Raw genomic sequence first — 6,941 nt, 5'->3', positions numbered from 1 at the left:
TTCCATTCTCCTGCCTCAGCCTCCCGAGTAGCTGGGACTACAGGTGCCCGCCACTACGCCCAGCTAATTTTTTGGTATTTTTTTTAGTAGAGACGGGGTTTCACCGCGTTAGCCAGGATGATCTCGATCTCCTGACCTCGTGATCCACCTGCCTCGGCCTCCCAAAGTGCTGGGATTACAGGCATGAGCCACTGCGCCCGGCCCTAGTTTTCTTACCTGTAAAGGAGGCATCATAATAGTACTACCGATAGGGTTGCTGTGGAAGTTCATGGAATAAGTATGTAAAGTGCACTGCGTAGCAGTTTGAATTATTCCAGTGGCACTTTAACTGCTTAGCAGCATTTAGGTCTCTGAGGACACAGAAGTTTGCACAGTTGGTTTTTAATCTTTTTAATATTTCATGCATTTTACTCTGATCATCTCCTTGCCCCCTATTTTTCTGTCATTTTGCTTTCCTTTTTGGAGAGTGTTCATCCTTAGTTGTTTTGTTTTTAATCATAACTAAATGCCTATTACTCAGGCATAACCATTCCGCACTTATGGATGGTTTCAGTGGCCTAAGCTCTAAGCTCTGTGCTATCTGTTGGAATACAAAGGTGATCCCAGCTGAGTAGAGGAACCCATGGAAACAGCCAGCTTCCCACCCCAGACTAACATGAATTTAAGTAACCTGATTTAAACAGTTTAGACCTTTTTTTCCTTAGCCAGTCTTGTAGTAGGTAGAGAGGTTACTTCACATAGACATTTCAAGCTAGACTGAATGTCCCACAGAGCTGAAGCTTGCCAAGCAAAGCTCATCTCTGTGGCTGTTTTAAGTCACTAATAGTTATACCACGTTTCTAGAAGTTGTTGTCACCATCAGCCAAAAATTAAACTCCTCTCCTCTCTTCTCCTTCTCCCCTCCCCTCCCGTCCCCCAACCCGATACATCCTTGACCAGATGATGTTTGTTCAAAAGGAAAAGCCCTTTTTTTGGTTTTGTGCTTTAATTTTAGTCTACCACATGTTTGAGATGCCTGGTAGTTCCTTAACAAATCAAACTTCGTGACTTCAGGATTCATAGCACTTTAGTTGGAGACAGCTTCTCATTGTCCTGGTTTGATTTCTGGCACTTGAAAACATCTCCATTTGGAAGCTTATGGAATAAGCTTTTACTCCCCTATTTGGAGTAGACAGTTTGTCTTCTTTTCATTGATCAAGCCCTAGACCCTAGTGGTGCCCAGAGTGGGTGGCCTATCTATGTTGTATTTGAGAATGTACAGGTATTAGGAGTGCGTGAACTCTTGTTCAGCTGATGTTGATTGGAGGGCAAAAGGGGAAGGGGAAGGCCCTTAGGACAATGAATTCAGTCATGGAGCTACCTCATTTCCTCTTTTTTTTTTTCTTAAACAAAGCTAAAATATGTTTTCAATTATTTTGTTTTTAAAATGCCATCTTTTTTCGCTGACTTTAATAACAATAATGGCAAGTCATGTATTGAAAATACAATATGAAAAAATGACGTTTTACACAATTTAAATCAAACAAATATTTGAAATAAAATTAGAATTGGAGGACAGGGAGAGAAGGGGGATAGCACACTTCGTGAGTTGCATACAAGCCCATACTTTAGTTGTTAAGCCTCTGGCACTCCGTATAGTATTTTTATTTAAAATCCACAAAACTGAGTTAGGGGGGAGGGAAGGAGAAATTTCATTGCTTGAAAGTTACCCTAGAAGATTGGATCTGGGCCGGGCGCGGTGGCTCAAGCCTGTAATCCCAGCACTTTGGGAGGCCGAGACGGGCGGATCACAAGGTCAGGAGATCGAGACCATCCTGGCTAACACGGTGAAACCCCGTCTCTACTAAAATACAAAAAACTAGCCGGGCGAGATGGCGGGCGCCTGTAGTCCCAGCTACTCAGGAGGCTGAGGCAGGAGAATGGCGTGAACCTGGGAGGCGGAGCTTGCAGTGAGCTGAGATCCGGCCACTGCACTCCAGCCTGGGCGACAGAGCGAGACTCCGTCTCAAAGAAAAAAAAAAAAAACAAGATTGGATCTGTAAATTTACATGAATCCCTGAAACAGGCATGTATGTGAGTGCCAAATAGTATCAGGACTAACCAAGAAAAACTTGCTTTTCTGCGTGACCGTGGTGAAAGCATTGGTTCCCAACAACTTTCACATTTATAAGGATTTTTTAAAGGGACTAACTACACATTGGGCAAGTAGCTGTGTAGTCCAGAGTATTGGCTGGATTTAACATAGAGCATGTGGATTCCTAAGAATGTCACACCTTGTCTGTGCCAATAAATCAGAGTGTCTATTCTTGATACTAAATCTGATATCATTGGCAGATTTTCTCCTTTATTGGAAGGGTAATATTCAGAAGGGAGAATATTTTTTGTGTATTTTGCTCTGTGATTGGGGTGTTTGTGTGTGTGTGTGTGTGGTTTTTTTTTTTTTTTTTTTTTTTTGCTATGAAATAATACTGGCAAGTCCCAAGAAAACTAGATCTGGATTTCATTTTGTCTCTTCAACTCTGTGTGATCTTGCGCACATTCCTGACATGTTACAAACAGCTTGTGTCTCTGAATGTGCAGTATCAATTTTCAGTGGTGAAAGCCCCGAAAGGAAACAGACTGATTCTTCCATGCACAAACAGCTGGGCAGTTGTGGATGGAATTAATTGCTGATATATATTGGCTGTGTTTTTCTTCTCTTGTCATTTCCTTTGCAGCTGTGAAAGTGAAGTTTGACTTGAAAACACATTCTGCCATTGCAAATCCAAAAAGTATCAAGACAGGATTCTTCTACTATAATAACCAACTGGTAACTTTGAATTGTTAATTTGAGGGCGAGATGAGGAAGAGCCAAGAGATGGCAGAAGGTGATTCATAATTACATTGATGGTTGAAAAAATAAATCAGGCAGTTGGACTATGAGAAGAGTATGTTGGAATGGTTAATTTGTCATGTGGCAAGAGTGACCTCATAATCCAACAAAGGCAAGATCAATCAACAGCCCCTCACTAGTGTCCTGAGAGAGGATGTTCTAAGCCATCTCTCGAAATATTGAAATGTTCAATACTCCAAACTGATTTATTGTTCCAATGTGAGAGAGTAGCTCTTGGCTAGAGTAACGTGACAACATGCATCATTAAAAATAATATTTTCCTGGTGGTCTCGCAAATCCTTTTCCATTGTTCATTTTAAATTCTATGTAAACAATTATATAGTTTTTCATGTGCTTCTTTTACTCAAACTTTAGTTTTATGATTATAGGAATTCAATTAAAAATAACTCTTGGTTGTGTTTCTGAATATGCATATACAGAAAATAGTATTGGTTAAAATCACTTTGAGTAATTATCAGATGTTTGATAATAGTTTCAGTAACTGATAAATTATTTTAGATACTGTTGAAGATATTTATACAGTATTTATACATACTGTGGAAAACTTTTTAAAATAAAATTCCTACAAAATTATTGAAAAAGGGGTTGAGTATAAAAAAATGTTATGCATAATAAATAATTTTCTTTTTTACATGTACATTTCAATATTCTACCAAAGCAACTCCATAAATGACATCTTATTTTGAAGGGACCTATTGCTAGTTGATAATAAAATGTTTTTATTATTTGTGCATTGTTAGAAGAGCTAGAGCACTGGTGAGGAGAGAAAGAGGTAATTTGTGTTCATGTTCAGGACCTCTGGAAACTGGCTGAAGTAATGTTTTAGAATGAGCAAAGCTTCTGACACCTTGAGATATGTAAAAGCTGCTGTTGCTAAACTTAGAAGTTGGCATGGTTGGACTTCCTTTATAGTACTCCACTTCCATCTAACATTCTGTTGGTTGAACTGTGTGATCTGTCTTGCATTTTATTTTATCTTTACTTTCTTCACAAACAAGAAATGAGAATATATTTTACTTCAAGGCAGGAAAGCTGATCTTCAAACATGAACTCCCCCCAACTTTTTTAGGAGGACTAATCAATTAATTGTGACTCTGAGGCTCTGAAAATGTGTGACGATATTAATGTGCAGTTTGCTCTCACTGAAGTCGGCCTGGGTGTGTTGTTTCCCCCAGAGTGAGCTCCACCCTTGCTCTAACCACATTGACTGTGGATATCTTGCTCTTTAAAACAAAGTTCATTTTTAGGGCAGTATTGCAACAGAATTGCCCCACAAAAACCAGCTTAAGAAATGTACAGCACTTCAGTTTTTTTGTAAGTGATGGATTGTCTATTGTAATACTGATTGCTCACAGCTTAAGGGGAAACACAGATAAGATAGTTAAGCTTTGTGCCAGCTGCTAGTAACATGCAATATTCTTTGGGAGGAGCTTCTGGCTTTATCATTCAACTAAGGTTTTTTTCTTTTAGTTCACTTGTCTGCTTCCCCCCCCCTTAAACAGTTTACTGAGTTGTTATTTTTAACGATTTTGGGGATGACATTTACTTTTCAAATGAAGGAAAATAGTATTCTCCCAAATGTGCTAGTTATTTAACTTAAAAATGCTTGAAGTGGTGTTTTATACTAAATTTATTGGACCCATTAATAGCATAATCTGTCAATACTGTGTTTCGAGACATCGTGACATGAACTTTGTGTGTAAGAGTGGGTTCATTGAATTAAAAAAAAGGCAGCATCTAAAGAGCCTTTTATTTGTGTCATAATGATGCTTTGTCCTGTTGCTGTTGGGTATTTGTCAGAAGAGTTGGGGCAGGCTGCAGCCCAAAGTTCTGTTCCATGCCTCATCAGTTCCGTGCCTCTGTGTTCTTTCTAGAGTTTGTGACGTGAATGGGGAGTTGAACTATAGGAGAATTATTGTTGTTCATTGAGGTCCATGTTCAGCAGTTTTTTTCTTTGCAACTGGGGTCTGTCTGACCTTTTTTCCCCCTCACACACTGAATTTCTGTTTGTACCTGAGTTTTCAATGCCTTTGGAGTATTCAATTATTCACTGACTGAAGTGGGCATGTGGAGGGAGAGGCTGTGTTTTGTGTTATCTATATTCTCTGGTGTGTGGTCATGTGTACACTTTGGGTAAGACACTCATTTGGTGCAAGCAAATTGAACAACTGCCTCCCTTGAAATCAAAGCTGAATGTTGAAAATGACTAATTTCTATAAAGCTTGCAGAGGTGACATTGTGTCATCCTTTTTGAACTAAGACTTCTTAGCATCTCCTTGCTTCAGCTTCCTCTTTTTTACTTGGTAGTAATCGGATTTAGCTGTCTTCTAATTTCATAAGGATGTAATAATAAAGCAGAGGTATGGTATCATAGCAAAAAGCACTAACCTGGGATTCAAGAGACTGATTTACCTCTTTGGACATTAGTTTCTTCACCTATACAATTAGGAATTTGGGTTAGCCTCTTGTAAGATCTTTTCTAGCTTTGAGTACTCTAATTTTCTTTGTAAAGACACATGACTATTCCAGAAATGCTAAAGGGAATATACTAGAATTGAGAGAAAAATGGTTGGATGTTAACTCAGTCATTCTTACAAATGACCTGAAAACTAAAGCTTTACTGTAAGAAGTTGTGTCTGTCAGAAATTTTGAAATTTACTTTTTCATATCTGAGTAGTAGAACTATCTATATAAAACATCTCATCAGCATTTTCAAGTTGAAATTAGGCCAACCTCCTGCCACAAGTGTTTTCGTGGACCTTTCCTTGAACATTGGCTATTTAGTGTACAGCTATTAGTTGTGTAGCCTTGGGTAAAAGTGGCTTTCAAACTTTTTTCAGTATGTTTTGCATCATGACCCAACCATGACACATACGAACCACTTTAAATCTCTGTAATAAATTTCTCTTACAACACAGAAAACAGTGTTTCATTTCAAAAAATATTGGTTACAACGTGTACTGTCCCTTTGAACTCTGGAGGAATACAGTTAAACTTCGACTTTCACAGTTGTGCTGGAGCAAAGCTTGCCAATGAATTTGCTCTTAAGTATTGAAATTAGAAGATTTTTAAATAGATTTTTATTTGGAACTGTAATAGAAAATCTTAGTTAATATCTCCAGTAATACTCTTTATCTTTTCCTAGGTACATAATATAAAGAAAATGGAATTTTTTTTTTTTTTTTTTTTTTTTTGAGACGGAGTCTCGCTCTGTCGCCCAGGCTGGAGTGCAGTGGCCGGATCTCAGCTCACTGCAAGCTCTGCCTCCCGGGTTTATGCCATTCTCCTGCCTCAGCCTCCCAAGTAGCTGGGACTACAGGTGCCCGCCACCTCGCCCAGCTAGTTTTTTGTATTTTTTAGTAGAGACGGGGTTTCACCATGTTAGCCAGGATGGTCTCGATCTCCTGACCTCGTGATCCGCCCGTCTCAGCCTCCCAAAGTGCTGGGATTACAGGCTTGAGCCACCGCATCCGGCAAAAAATGGAATATTTTTTACCAAGCCCTGTGCATCTGCCCCCTCAGTCTACCTCTTGTTTACTCCAGTCTGCTATACAAGCTTTGTCTTATTTATGCATACCCTATTAGTGAGAACTAATACACACACCATGACATGAAAAGCATTGAGAAGGCTTTTCTAGAGAACTAAATATAATGTGTCATGTACATTAGATACAGAGTGTCAAATTACCATTGATAAACCCTGTCTTTATCTTCATCACCAGAGTTGTCTCCCAGAGCTACACGGAATTTCCTTTCTCTGCTTTAATGTACTTTTAAAAGGTAATTTTACTAGAAAATGCATATGGTAAAAAGATGAAATAATATAAGAGGGCATGTGACAAAATGTTTTTCCCACCCTAATCTCAGCCCCACTCCCCAGAGGGGAATTTATTTTTCAAAAAAATGTCGATGGGAGAGAGAGAGAGAGACAGAGAGGAGAGTGTGTGTGTGTGTGTGTGTGTGAGTGATCTACCTGAACAGCTTTTTAATCCATATAAAATTATACCATGCATACCATTATGTATCTACTTTTTTCTTTTCTTGTTTT

General features: G+C 38.8%; 1 protein-coding gene across 8 annotated transcripts in view; it reads left to right on the top strand.

Moving 5' to 3' along the window:
• ADD3 (adducin 3 (gamma)) overlaps positions 1 to 6,941 on the top strand; it is a 151,208-nt gene that overhangs the window by 88,944 nt on the left and 55,323 nt on the right. Inside the window, exons 2-3 of one of the 8 annotated variants that reach the window (XM_011927908.1) lie at positions 2,718 to 2,809; positions 6,616 to 6,673. The exons of the other annotated variants lie outside the window; for them this stretch is intronic. The gene's annotated coding sequence lies outside the window, so the exon portion shown is untranslated. The remainder of the gene's footprint in view (positions 1 to 2,717; positions 2,810 to 6,615; positions 6,674 to 6,941) is intronic. 8 annotated transcript variants of the gene reach the window in all.

Source organism: Colobus angolensis, unplaced genomic scaffold, assembly GCF_000951035.1.
Source record: "Colobus angolensis palliatus isolate OR3802 unplaced genomic scaffold, Cang.pa_1.0 Scaffold75, whole genome shotgun sequence".
Taxonomy (NCBI): domain Eukaryota; kingdom Metazoa; phylum Chordata; class Mammalia; order Primates; family Cercopithecidae; genus Colobus; species Colobus angolensis.
The sequence above is the reverse complement of the archived record's forward strand: the minus strand, read 5'-3'. Positions and strand labels throughout refer to the sequence as shown.